At 41.3% G+C, this 13,194-nt stretch overlaps 1 protein-coding gene across 1 annotated transcript in view; it reads right to left on the reverse strand.

The window, feature by feature from the left end:
- slc4a5a (solute carrier family 4 member 5a) overlaps positions 1-10,662 on the reverse strand; it is a gene marked incomplete in the record, with an annotated part of 59,064 nt that extends 48,402 nt beyond the window's left edge. The window contains 1 exon segment of the mRNA XM_014014716.1: positions 10,485-10,662.
- Between the last annotated feature and the right edge of the window lie 2,532 nt (positions 10,663-13,194).

The raw sequence follows: 13,194 nt of genomic DNA on the forward strand, positions 1-13,194 counted from the left end.
GTGTGTGTGTGTGTGTGTGTGTGTGTGTGTGTGTGTGTGGACTGGTTTTTCCTACAATGTGGGGAAAATTTTCCCAAAAAAGCAGCCTCGTGGGGACCAAAGTGCATCATGGGGACCAATGCCAGTTCCCCATGGATCCAAATGCAAATTACGGGTGTGGGGTTAGGTTTAGAACCAATGTTTAGGTTAGTTTTAGGGTCAGGTAGGTACCTGTGAGGTTAATTTCAGGGTAAATGGTCAGGGTTAGGCTATAAAGTCTAAAAAACATAAATGGAAGTCAATGCACGGTCTCACAGGGTTGAAGAACAAATGTGTGTGTGTGTGTGTCTGTAAGGTGGGGGTAATTTTTGAAAGGTATATATCCTATGTGAATTGTGCTTAATCCTTCAGCTCTTATATTGTGTAGAATTATTGTTTTCTGAAATGATTTATTGGTGAAGGCAACAACCTCAATGATTTACAAAACTGGAGAATTTAGAACCCACCCTGTGTGCCCCCCACCTCCAAGAAGAGAAGTCAAGGTCATGTTTCATCTGTGAGGTGAGGATGGGGTCCTGATTCCTGGCATTATAAACTAGCTTCAAGGATACGAACACTGTACCTTGAAAACTGGCAAGTTTGTGTTGTGATTAAAAAAAAAACAGTTCTGCAAGCAGCTAGATGGAAATCTAATCACAAATATGATCTGTTTAAACGATAGTTTATCTTAACATTTATGTGTTTAGGTTTGTGAGGTGCTGTAATGATTTTATACGTAATCATTCATTTCTATTCATTTATTGCTTATTTGTATAGRGACAAGTAAYATACRTTAAAACATGTACAACCTAGGCTAATGCAGTGACATTMGACCTAGATTCCTGGTGTCAACTTAAATTTACTGTATGTGCAGTTAGCCTTCATTTTGTACCTTTTGTTCCATTTTGTACCTTTCAAGTTGAACAAAGCTCCACAGTAATTACATTAAACATTGCATTACATTGTGTCTTCTATGTTCTTTTTTATTTTAACAACTGTACTTTTGGTCAAAGAAAATGAATACGTTTGTTCCAATTTGGCCATTTAATAGTTAGTGTTGTCACTTCTGTACATGTGGGTATGTGTGTTTCAATGATTTTTGTGTTTGTGTTATTGCTTCATATCTGGGACAGAAGCCTCCAGCTGCATTTCCAGCAGCTGGAGCAGCTCTGTTCAATGACCTGCATGCTGGAGAGCTGCTGCGCAGATCAATGAGAAAATAATTAAGAGGGTMGCCACATCAATAGAAATGTACATAATTAGAACAAATGTGAGGGTACCTTACTGCACGTGCCACCAGTTCACATACTGAASCTTTTCTACAGCTGGTGGCAGAGATCAGACATTGGATACATAAACAGTATTATTTATATTTGTTTGGTTTTTCCAGAGTGGAATGAGTCTTTGGTTTGTGCACTGATCATTTTATTTTATTTCACAGCAACTCACAGTAAATTAGTAGGAGTGTTTACAGTGCTGAGAGAGAGAGAGAGAGAGAGAGAGAGAGAGAGAGACTCATGAACCACTGGACGATTCATCTAAAACTGCTTAACATTTAAAGCTAATCAAATTAAGGCGACTCCCACAGCTAACTAGGGGTGTAAATCACCAGCTTTATCACGATACAATATTAAATCAATATGTTTGGATGACGATTTGACATTTCTCTATTACAAAGTTTGTCATCATATGATTTCGATTCAATTCAATTCATGTCTGCAATTGATATAATGCGATATCATCTGCCCATCTAACACGATAACTGTGTAAGATGGGCAGATAATATCGATTCCTATTGAGCATATGATGACAATATAGATCGATATTTTAATTTTGCCTCGATATAATTGAATCATGAACCATTCCAATTAATATATCGATATAGATCGAAGTATCGTTACACCCCTACAGCTAACCTTTGCAAAAACAGCTATAATTCAGTCAAATATATATATTTAAATGGCAACTTTATAGGCAGCATGATAGCTTAGTGGTYAGCAMTATTGTCTCACAGCAAGAAGGTCCTCAGTTCKATTGCGGGTTCGGACCTCGGGCCTTTCTGTGTGTGGTTTGYAYGTTCTCCTTGTGTTTGTGTGGGTTTTCTCTGGGTACTCACGTTCCCTCCCAAATTTTGAAAGCATGCACATTAGTGTAGACCAAATTTGTATAATTAAAATTAGATGAGTGTTTTCAATCTAACAGATATCAGACTGGTTTGAGTTGGTCCCCTGTTTAATTGAAAATAGATATTTTCTCAAAGTCTGATCATCAGAACATGGTTTTGTTGAATGTCTCGTGTTTCCAGGCTGTACTAAAGGGATTTCTTTCAATCTCAAAGAAAGAGCTACTGCTGCTCATCAAACACAAGAGGTGGCAAACCATCCATGAAAAGTTKGAACTCCACACTCTGAATGGGGAAAATAAAAGACCATTATTACCCACCCCAGGAGTCTCCAACCACCATGAACCACTCCAGGAATAAAGTCTGTAATAGTCGTTAAGGTCAGAAAAAGCAAGGTTACTTCTATGAAACAACTGATGAGTCAATTATCAGGAACACATTGAACAACAAAGGTGCACATGGCACAAAATGTAAGCCATTGCTCTTGAAAAAMCATTTAAATGATCACCTTTATCACAAGAAATACACAAAGCTTCTGGGAAATAAAGTTAGGTGGACTGATGAAAACAAACTTTTCATTTAAGTTTAAAATTATGTTTAGAGAAAATGGAAGACACTAGAGAGTTTCACACAAAGTATTAATCTTATTCTATCTATGAAAAATGTTCTTGTGTCTGAGCCAGGATAGTTTACTTTTATGTATTAAATGYATGAATTAAATTTTAGTATCAATTGTTTCTGTATAGTCAGTACACATAACATAACCCACGTACTAAACAATTATTTATTTAACACTTCATTACTAATTGCATTAGTAAGGTACAATCCATAAAAGGTGAATATTTTTTAAATTTATTATGTCCAAAATATGAATTACATCCACCTAAATAAGATATAATCTTGTTTATGTTTTTTCCATGTAACATGATGGATTACCTCGAATCATCACCTTATTATGGTGGAGGAGTTTGTGCTTTTGAATGATCCTAGGAGCTATGCTCATGTCAACTCCTTCAGACGCTTATCTGTATARTGAGCCTCAACCATACAAAATTCCATATTACTCATACATGAGAGGGTGCAGGCATACTGTCGGCTGCGGAGATGACAGCACTGCTTGCAGTGCAAAGCAAGAGGAAATGAGGACGAGAGAACTGATTTCTAGCGGCAGACTTGGTTGGAGGATGKTTATTTGATGTTATTCATTGTTTTATTAACGTCTTACAGGCTCTGAAATGTTAAATAAATTGGAAAGYGAGTTTTTGAAAAAATTCATGAAACGTGGAAAAATTCCATGAGATTGCTCTATACGTCTGTATACCTGCAAAATGAGGAAAAATCCATGTAAATTATGGACAATCCATACAACTTGATATGCACATTTGCTGTGTTTCCCACGGCAGATTGGTCTTAGGTGACAGGCCAGACAACGAATGATTAAACAGACTCTTATTGACAAAAAAGATCAAAGAACTCAGTGTTCCTTGCCAGGACATCGGTTACCAGCATCCCACCCTGGAGACAAGCATGGGAGAGGGGCTTGTCAGAAAGCGTCTGGTGTCCAGGTCTCTATCCATTGGGCCCAGCTGGGCTCAGMCTGAATGAGCTACATGGGTTTGCCTTCCTGTGGGCCCACCACCTGCAGGAGGGACCMTTTGAGTTGGGTGCATGATGCCATGGGCAGTAGCCAAAAGCAGCTACCTTGRCACTCTGACCCTGGCTTACCAAAGCTGGCCCTTGGGACATGATATGTCACCTCTCTGGAGGGGAAGGAGGCTGAGCTTGTGTGTGAGGTTGAGAAGTTCTGGTTAAATATAGTTGGGCTGACCTCAACACACAGCATGGGTTCCGGAACCAATCTCAAAAGGGGCTGAATTTTATTCTACTCTGAAGTTGCCTATGGTGAGAGGCTCCGAGCTGGTGTGGGTCTATTTTCTTCCCAGTAGATGAGAGGGTAGCTTCCCTGTACCTTYRGGTGGRTGGACAGGCTCTGACTGTCACCAAATAACTGTTCAGAGCGGGGGTGCTGGAAGGTGCTGCAGTTGGGGATTCCTTTATTCTGGACGACTTCAATCCTCACATGGGTAGCAACAGTGTGACCTGGAGGGGCTGATCTGAACCTGAACGGTGTTCTGTTGAACTTCTGTGCTAATCACAGTCTGTCCATCACTAACACATTTGAACATAACAGTGTCCAAGAGTGCATGTTTCACCGGGACACCCTAGTTCACAGATTGATAATTTTGGACACTCGGGTGAAGAGAGGAGGTGAGCTATCAACTGATCACCACCTGGTAGTGAGTTGGATCAGATGGCGGGGGGAAGATGCCGGACAGACCCAGTAAACCCAAATGTGTTGTGAGGGTTTGCTGGGAATGCCTGACAGAAGAACCTGTAAAACAGATCTTTRACTCACACCTCTGGGAGAACTTCTACCACATCCCAGCCGAAGCGGGGGACATTGGCTGTGTCTCAATTCATGGGATGAAGCCAACGTTGGTCACAATCTACATGGGCCGTAGGCCACTCTTGTCGGCTGCATAAACGGCTGTGAAATGGGATCTAGTCTACAGAAGATGTAAGTTTGTGTGAACATGCTCTGCCTCATTAACATGGTGACACATTTTATATCACAACACTTCAGTTGTTTTTACAAGATATAATGTCACAAAATTTGGTTTTAATAGAAAAATGTTACAAGGAAATAAATAAAAGGCATTAACAATTTGAGTTTAGCTCCAGGATCAGTACTTGTAGCTGCATTTTATTTAGCATTCATTGCAACAAAAGATTGTTCACCTAAATTGTATAAATTACATTTTTGGGTCCGTGATAAAATTCCAAACTCAGTCATTAAAAAAATATGGTCAAAGGAAAGAAAAATCTGTTTTTCTGTTTAATTTGCTGACGGCGCAGTGAATTCTGGAATACCATCGTAGGATACTCAGATGCAGCCAACGTTTTCGGGGTTTTGTCGGCCGCATGTGTAGGCGCCAACAAATTCGGACATGCTACGGCATGGGGCAGTGATGTAAGTCGTCAACAAATGCGGCTGACAATGGCTGCAACCTGAGAACTGAGATGCAGCTAATGAGTCAGAGTGGGTGATGTTTCATGCCTCACTTGTTGAGCTGTGGCCACAAGGTTGCCGGTTCTTCTCGGGGTGGCCATCCTCAAACTCAGTGGTGGATGCCCCAGGTTAGGGATGTCGGTCTGCGTTTTTGCTTTTATTTTCTAGTGTTTCTCTGTTCCCTTGTGTATCTCTTCCCTGCTGTCTTGCCTCCAGCCCTGCCCACACTCACCTGTTTCCTCTTGTGTCTCCCCATGTGTTTCCCATTGTCTCTTAATTTGTTTGCTTTATATTCTGAGTCTTGTCATCAGTGTTTTTTTGGTTCATTGTGCTGCTTCCCCTCAGCCTGTGTGTGTCTTCATGTTTTTCCTGAGCTACTAAGCATGTTTTGAGCTGCATCACCAGCCTTTTGGTTATTTTATAAAGCCCCTTGTTGCACTTTGAATTTTTGCCTGCGCCCTGGGTTTTTCATTGCAGACGCCTGTCAGAATGAAATGACCAAGTACCCAGCCTGCAGGATAGATTTTTTCTGGTGTTATTTTTAAAGATATGTTGGAGAAGCTGTAGCAAGAGCGAAGTAAGCTGGATAAGCTGTCTGCCCTTCTCTCAAGGACTTCCACTTGGAGAGCAGCAGTTCCTGCTGATTCTGTTGCCCACCCTCCCACCTCTGTTTTTTTCAGGGGTTCCTATGCCCAAACCGGCTGTCTCTACAACTGATTCACCTAAGTATCCTGGATCTGCTAAACCACCTGAGTCTGTTCCTGTGTTTCCTGAGTTTCCTGAGTTGGTGGTTCCAGTCTCTGTTCCTGAGTTGGTGGTCTCGGTCCCAGTTCCTGAGTTGGTGGTCTCAGTCCCAGTTCCTGAGTCTGTGGTTCCAGGGTTGGTGGTCCTGGCGGTTCCAGGGTCAGTGGTCCCGGTGGTTCCAGGGTCAGTGGTCCCGGTGGTTCCAGAGTCTGTGTCTCCTGAGTTTGCGGTCCGACTGTCTCCTGAGTTGGCAAGTCCCGAGTCGGCGGTCCTTGAGGTTTGTGGGTCAGCTGCCGGCGCCTCTCTGACATCTGGGTCAGCTGCCGTCATCTCCTCTTTGCCTGGGTCATCGCCCATCGCCTCCTCTTCGCCTGGGTCATCGCCCATCGCCTCCTCTTCGCCTGGGTCATCGCCCATCACCTCCCCATCACCTCTGTCACCTGTGTTCGCCATTGTGGACACTCCGGCTCCATCAACGTCTGCCGGCTCTTCGTCCACTCCTGCCTCCTCCCCTTGGCTCTTCGTCTGCTCCCGCCTCCTCCCTTGGCTCTTGTCTGCTCCAGCCTCCTCTCTTGGCTCTTCATCTGCTTCCGTCTCCTCCCGTGGCTCTTCATCTGCTCCCGCCTCCTCCCTCGTCTGCTCCCGCCTCCTAATGTGGCTCTTTGTCTGCTCCCGCCTCCTCCCTCGTCTGCTCCCGCCTCCTCCCATAGCTCAACATCTGCTCCCGCCTCCTCCCATAGTTCAATGTCTGCTCCCACCTCCTCCCGTGGCTCAACGTCTGCTGCTGTCCCTGCCAGGCCTCGTGTGATTACGGGGTCACACATTGGATGGTTTCCTGGTTGTCCCCCTGGACTTGTGTGCTTTTTGTCCTGAGTTCCCCTGTRTTGTGTCCATGTTCCCTGAGTCCTGTAACTCTCCCTTTTTTGACATCAGGAGCCATCGTTTGGGGGGGGGGTGGTCCCTGTCACGGTCTGTGTTTTTTGCTTTAATTTTCTAGTGTTTCTCTGTTCCCTTGTGTATCTCGTCCCTGCTGTCTTGCCTCCAGCCCCACCCACACTCACCTGTTTCCTCTTATCTCCCCAGGTGTTTCCCATTGTCTCTTAATTTGTTTGCTTTATATTCTGAGTCTTGTCATCAGTGTTTTGTTGGTTCATTGCGCTGCTTTCCCTCAGCCTGTGTGGTGTCTTCGTGATTTTCCTGAGCTACTAGGTAAATTTTGAGCTGCATCAACAACCTTTTTGTTATTTTATAAAGCATTTTGTTGCACTTTGAATTTTTGCCTGCGCCCTGGGTTTTTCCCTGCTGACACCCGTCAAGGGAGGTCRAAAAACTGAAGAAAGAGTCCTGATGGGTCTTGTCTGTGTTGATGGCAGCTGTCAAAGGTAGAGCAAATTTACCCGTCATTTCAGTGCACTCAGTGTTATATCTGGTTGTTGCATTTGGCCTCTTCAGTATGGTCMTTTGTGGTCCCCCTACAGTTTAGGGCATTAGAAAAATGCAATTTTTTGGCTGTAATTTTACGTCTCTGATTGCAGGATGCAGTCAGTGTATGGGAGAAAAACCTTCCTGTACAGGACATTTAAATTTGGCTGAAAATACTGGACATCCAGGCTATTTTGGGACAGTTGGCAACTCTAGTCCTCTGTCCACACTTCAACTACCTCCATGTCCATTTAACTTCCTCTTAGTTTTTTCTTGGTATTTGCATTTATAAGATCCTCTGCACATGTCCAAACTTTCTCAGTCTGGCCTCTCCCTGAGCCATTCAACCTGTGCTGTACCTCTAATGATCTCAATCCTAAAGTATTGCGAGATAATGCAATAGTTATGCGGGAACACAAAAGAAAAAAAGATACCCACATGTCCCCTCACGGGCTCTGTAATATATTAACATGATAAATCCACTGACAAATGSAGGGCATCAGACTGTACTGCTACATAATTGTAAACAAGTAAAAAACCAAGAAATGATTACAAAAAAAAAAAAACATTTCAAATTCTGTTTTAAATTGTCAAAGTAGTTGAAAAACACAGAACAGAACAATACAATACATGACAAGCTGAGTAAATAAGCAACTTACATTGTTTATTAGGAGTAACTTCTTTGTGAGGTGATTTAATTTTGTTATGCAGCACATGCTCTCATTTACAGAGCCCGCAAGGGGACGAGGGGATTTTTCTTCTTCTGCATTCCCTCGCAATATCTTTGCATTCCCTTGCAATATTGTTTCGTGTTCCCATGCAAACATTTGTTTTGTATGGATGGAATTAAATCAGACTTTTTATTTTAAAATATCCAGTTACAAAGAAAAGATGAGTTACCACAAGTTTGGGAAATTGACACTGATATTGCGTAGTTGCACTGAGTTAAAATCTCAGCATATAACGTACTACTATGTGTGGCTGTTTAATATATTCATTCCAAAACTAATTAAAGTAGTAGGCAAACTCGCTAATGGTGAGCATGTGAATGTGATAATAAACAAGCAGGCAAAACAGTGATAAACGACTTTTGCGAAGTAACGCAATACTATTGCATGAAAATACAAAAAAATAAAAAAATTAAATCCCCCAAGTCCTCTTGAGGGCTCCATACTTATGGACCAGCCACGCCTGTGCAAACAGCAGTTAGAGCGCTGTTAAATAGAGGGATAACCTGGTAATTTATAAAGTGGGGTTGGAGTTAAAAAAAACTTATAACAAACACCTAACATAAAGTTAGAGCTTGGAGTATGTACTCTCAGCTACTACTAGTCCACTGATAAATTATATATATATATATATATATATATATATATATATATATATATATATATATAATTCAGGAGAGTTAAACAGAAGTTTAAGGTTTGCAGGTTCATTTGCTTAGTTTGGCTAGTTTTAGCTAGTTTTTCTAGCTAAACACCTCCCAAAAAATGGCATACAGTACTACTTGTAGCCTATTGTGTGCCATAACTTGAAGCTACATGGCACAATATTCTAGTATGTGATGTGAGAAACATCCCCCCTAGAGGAACAAAGGGTGTAAAGGAACTGATGGATGGGGTGGATTGAGTCCAGCAAAGCTTGCTAGAGCTACTGTAGTGACAGTTTGAATGCTGGCTTCCTGCCTTTGTAATTAGTGCTGTCACATCGGTGCCCTTCACACCCAGTGGGCAGCTGCAGCAAGTGCTACGAGCTGATCGATGAAATTGCTCTGCCTCTGAACACCCACACGATACAATAACTGTACCAACTGTTGCATAAAATGTGAGAATAGTGTGATTATGTGCTGAAMCAGCATGCAAATGTTCATAGGTGTGTGTGTGCACAGACAGCAAAAATAAAGAAAAAAACAAGAAACAACGTATTTTCCCAAAACTAAACACTGTGATGAGACAATACACATGATTTAACACACAATTACACCTTTACCCTAATTTAACTACAATAAAAAAAAAACTGCAATCGCTCTATAAAAATGAAAAATTCTCACTTCAGTGAGTCCTTGGAGTAAAAAAGGCCCAGATTTTTCTTGATGAAAKGCATATCGCCTGCCCTCTTTCATGACAAAGTTTTAGTCTAAGACATCTTACGATGAAAAATGACAGAGTTAAAACAGTTTTGGCAAAACATTAAAATTAACTTTATGCATGATTTAATGCATTATTGCAATGTTACATTAAATTATGCATAATGTTCATTTAATGCAATATTGCAGGTGTCACACTCAGCATGCATTTTGAATGGCTCAGTTACTACTGTATAAAAATTTGGTCGGATTTCTGTAACACTGACTGAGAAGCTGTGGCAAACTCCTTAAATCGGACTGATTACGAAAGTTAATCAGTTGCGGATGTACTTCCATTTGATTGTTTTCTGATAGTTTCATTAAATCACATCCAGTGTTTTGTGAAATATTTTGCTGACAGACAAACACATGAACACCCTGACAAGAGGGAAAACATTATTGCCAATAAAAAAGACATACAATTACCTAATTACCTGTGAGAGACAGATTCACCATGGGTAAAGTCTAATGCGTTCTGTTAAACTTTAACATCAATAAGGACATAAAGACAAGAGGAGCTTATTGGCAGCTTTGTACATTGACATAATCATACTGTAGCTCATCAGCTTCTCAAAGCTTTTATAACTTTTTGTATGAACACAAAAATCCCTGAAAAGTGTCATGTTGATTTATTCAAAGCAGTTGTTTCTGAATATTTTCTTGTTTCAGTACTAAAAATATCCAAAAAGCCACAGTGGTCTAATGCTTTGGGATTTCTATCAGTTGCTTTAATTCAGTGGTTTCCAAACGTTTCAGCTTCTGACCCACAGTGGGGTCAACTCAACTTTGGGAACCACTACTTTGAAGCATATAAGCTTGGCCTGGAGCTATAGGTGAAAACTGAGACGTTGAATGGTGTAACCAAAAGATGAGAAAATGAAATTGCAATATTAGGCTTTCAGATATGTTTACATTAGTGGGTCCAAAACAATAATAACAATGACACTTAATAAAACAATATAATAAGACAACTTACCTACTTTAGTCCCTTGCTGGAATAAGAGACAAAGAAAAAGACCTTTGCTGCTCTCTGCGTTGCATCAGTGAAGTCATGCCAGTGGAGCTCCAACTAACTATTGAGTGGTTCAAACTGAACACAGAGGAGCTCTCTGGTCTGTTCATCTCTGTCTCTTTGCCTGCTTATCACGCTGTCTCATTATGGGGTCAATAACAGGCACACCAGCACYGGGCAGGGAGCTACAGACAGGAAGTTGGTTCAAAAAATTGTCCCCGGTCACAAATAGATAATCTGACAGCTTACTGTACCAGCAGGTCAATAAATGGAGCATTGTGGAAAAAAGTGTTCATGGATCAGTTATTAAACTAAAATGTGGCGTGTTAGTTACCAAAGACTATGAAGATGGAAGTGTGTGCCAGGAGAGACAGAGGAAGAAGAAAGTATGTCAAGAGAGTGAAAAAGAGTGGCAAATCTAAACAAAGGGACAATGACAGGCCAAGTTAGAGAGCTGTTTGACATGATGCAGAAAAAGAAGGTAGATGTATGAAAGAGACAGAGTGAAAGTGCAGCAATGCTTGCAGTATTTCGGCAGGTTTTAAGCTGTTTTTCTATGTTGTGTGTGGGATGACTTTTGTCATTAAGAAGGACAAAAATGTAAAGATGAAGAAGAAAACCAAACAGTGGAAGTGAAGGAAAGAAGAGTCTTGTGAGGAGTTCAGAGAGGAGCTCTTAAACTTTCTTGTGAATAAAAGAAAGAGCGACTGGAATACTACAATAACAACCCACATAGCAAAATTTGTCTGGCCYGCACAAGATACTAACACTGACAGATGATGCAGGCTGGGGTTAGAACCAAAGACCAGGTTCTTTTTGTCCTGATGCATAAAATTATAAAATTGAAAGGAGGTGGACTTTCTTTTTTCCCTTTACTGTGCATACATGTACTTCAGTCTTCAGTTACAGAGAAAGCTGGACATGACTGTACGCTGTCAGTTTTACATAAAATGCCCCTTGTGCTCTTCAGCAAAGAGATCTGATAAGGACACAGAGTCATCTTCATAATGATTACACAAGAGCTTATCAGCCTACATGTCTAATCATCTAAGCTCTTAAAAATTCAGTGCATTTTAAAGTATCATCAGATCTGTGATCTCACGGCTCATCAGCTTGTTCCTGACTGTAATATCTTGTCTGCAGTTTTCTATGATTCAAAAGTTTGTGGGCCACAGTGGGAGGAGAGGCAGGGAGAATGATCAGCAATACAAAGAAATGAAAGATTGAATTAATTTATTCCTAACTTTTTCATGAGTACCTGTCACTGCAACTTTTAGTTAGCCTCTGCGCTACCACTGATGCTATGTTGCCTTATATGTATTAGCTCAGCACTAGCATGACAAACTAACAAGCTAAATTGAGGTCCTCCATCCATATTTTCAGTTGCAGACTGAGTCATTTTTGTGTTCCCCTCTCTGTCATGTAGATGGAGGACCTCAGTGACGAGAGGAGAATGTGTAGCGCTGAGCTAATACATATATATGATGATAATGTCGGGGCTAATGCTAAAGCTAACAGGCTAAGCTGAGGTTCTTCTTCCATGAAGCAGCTCTGTTGTCCTCCATCCATATTTTCAGTTACAGGCTGAGTCATTTCTACCTTCTCCTCTCTGTCGAGGGGCCTATATTATGTGTTTCTCAGGCATATATTTAAATACTATACCATAATAAAGTATCTATGTCACCTTTAGCTGTTATTAAAATGCTGTTTTTATGTTTAAATAGAAAAACAAACTTATCTTCTCATCACTTCCTCTTTTAAACGCCTTGAAATTGGCCTCTGTCTCTTTAAGAACCTCCTTCTGCTTCTGTTCCGTCCCGTTCGGTGGGGGGTGGGGTTGGCACGCGGGGGCTCGTGCGCGCGCACTGGGGGTTGCGTGTGTGCCATGATGCAGTTTACTTGGCATCTGAAAATACATTTCCTCAAAGGTATTTTTAATCTGAAAAGCTCTTCACTGAGTGAGAACTAGTGTTGTGAGCTCAGCAGAAGCTAGGTTTCCCTTTCACTTTGACCCGAGAGCCTGCAGGAGTCATGGGCGGGGTGTGGGGAGGGGGTGCGCTCTGCCACGAGGAAGTTTGGCTTAAAGACACGTCCCAGGGGCGTTTCTGGTCCCCACCTGTCGTTTTGCAACTCAGCATGGCTTTCTAAAAACGCTGCAGGATTTCTCAAACATGCATGAATGAGTCAGAGCAAGGCTTTGGACATGTTTTTATGAGAGTGTAACATTATAACATGATATAAAACTCAAAAAAGCTGATTTTACATTATATTGCCCCTTTAAAAGAGCCAATCGTCAGATATTGTCCAAGATTAACCTTCAGGGTGGATATAGCTCACTCACACCGAGGAGCAACGTCATCATTTACCCAGAATGCTTTGCATGGAAATAAAACAGCCCCGTCCATGTAATATGTTTTTTAAACTTTTAGTTTAAAAATGATAAAAACTGAACAGCCTACAGCAGTGGATCCCAAACTTTTTATCTTCTGACCCACAAAATATTCATGGCAAAAACTTGTGACCCCAAATATTACTGGTCTGAGTGTAGGCACTTCGTTAATAACCCTAAAAGCCCAACTTTGGGAACCAAAGTGCAGTGGTTCCCAAACTTTTCAGCTTTTGACCCACAAAATAACAGTAGCAGAGGTCTGTGCCTCCAACTACTTTTGCATAATAAA

Source organism: Austrofundulus limnaeus, unplaced genomic scaffold (assembly GCF_001266775.1).
Source record: "Austrofundulus limnaeus strain Quisiro unplaced genomic scaffold, Austrofundulus_limnaeus-1.0 Scaffold118, whole genome shotgun sequence".
NCBI classification, from domain to species: domain Eukaryota; kingdom Metazoa; phylum Chordata; class Actinopteri; order Cyprinodontiformes; family Rivulidae; genus Austrofundulus; species Austrofundulus limnaeus.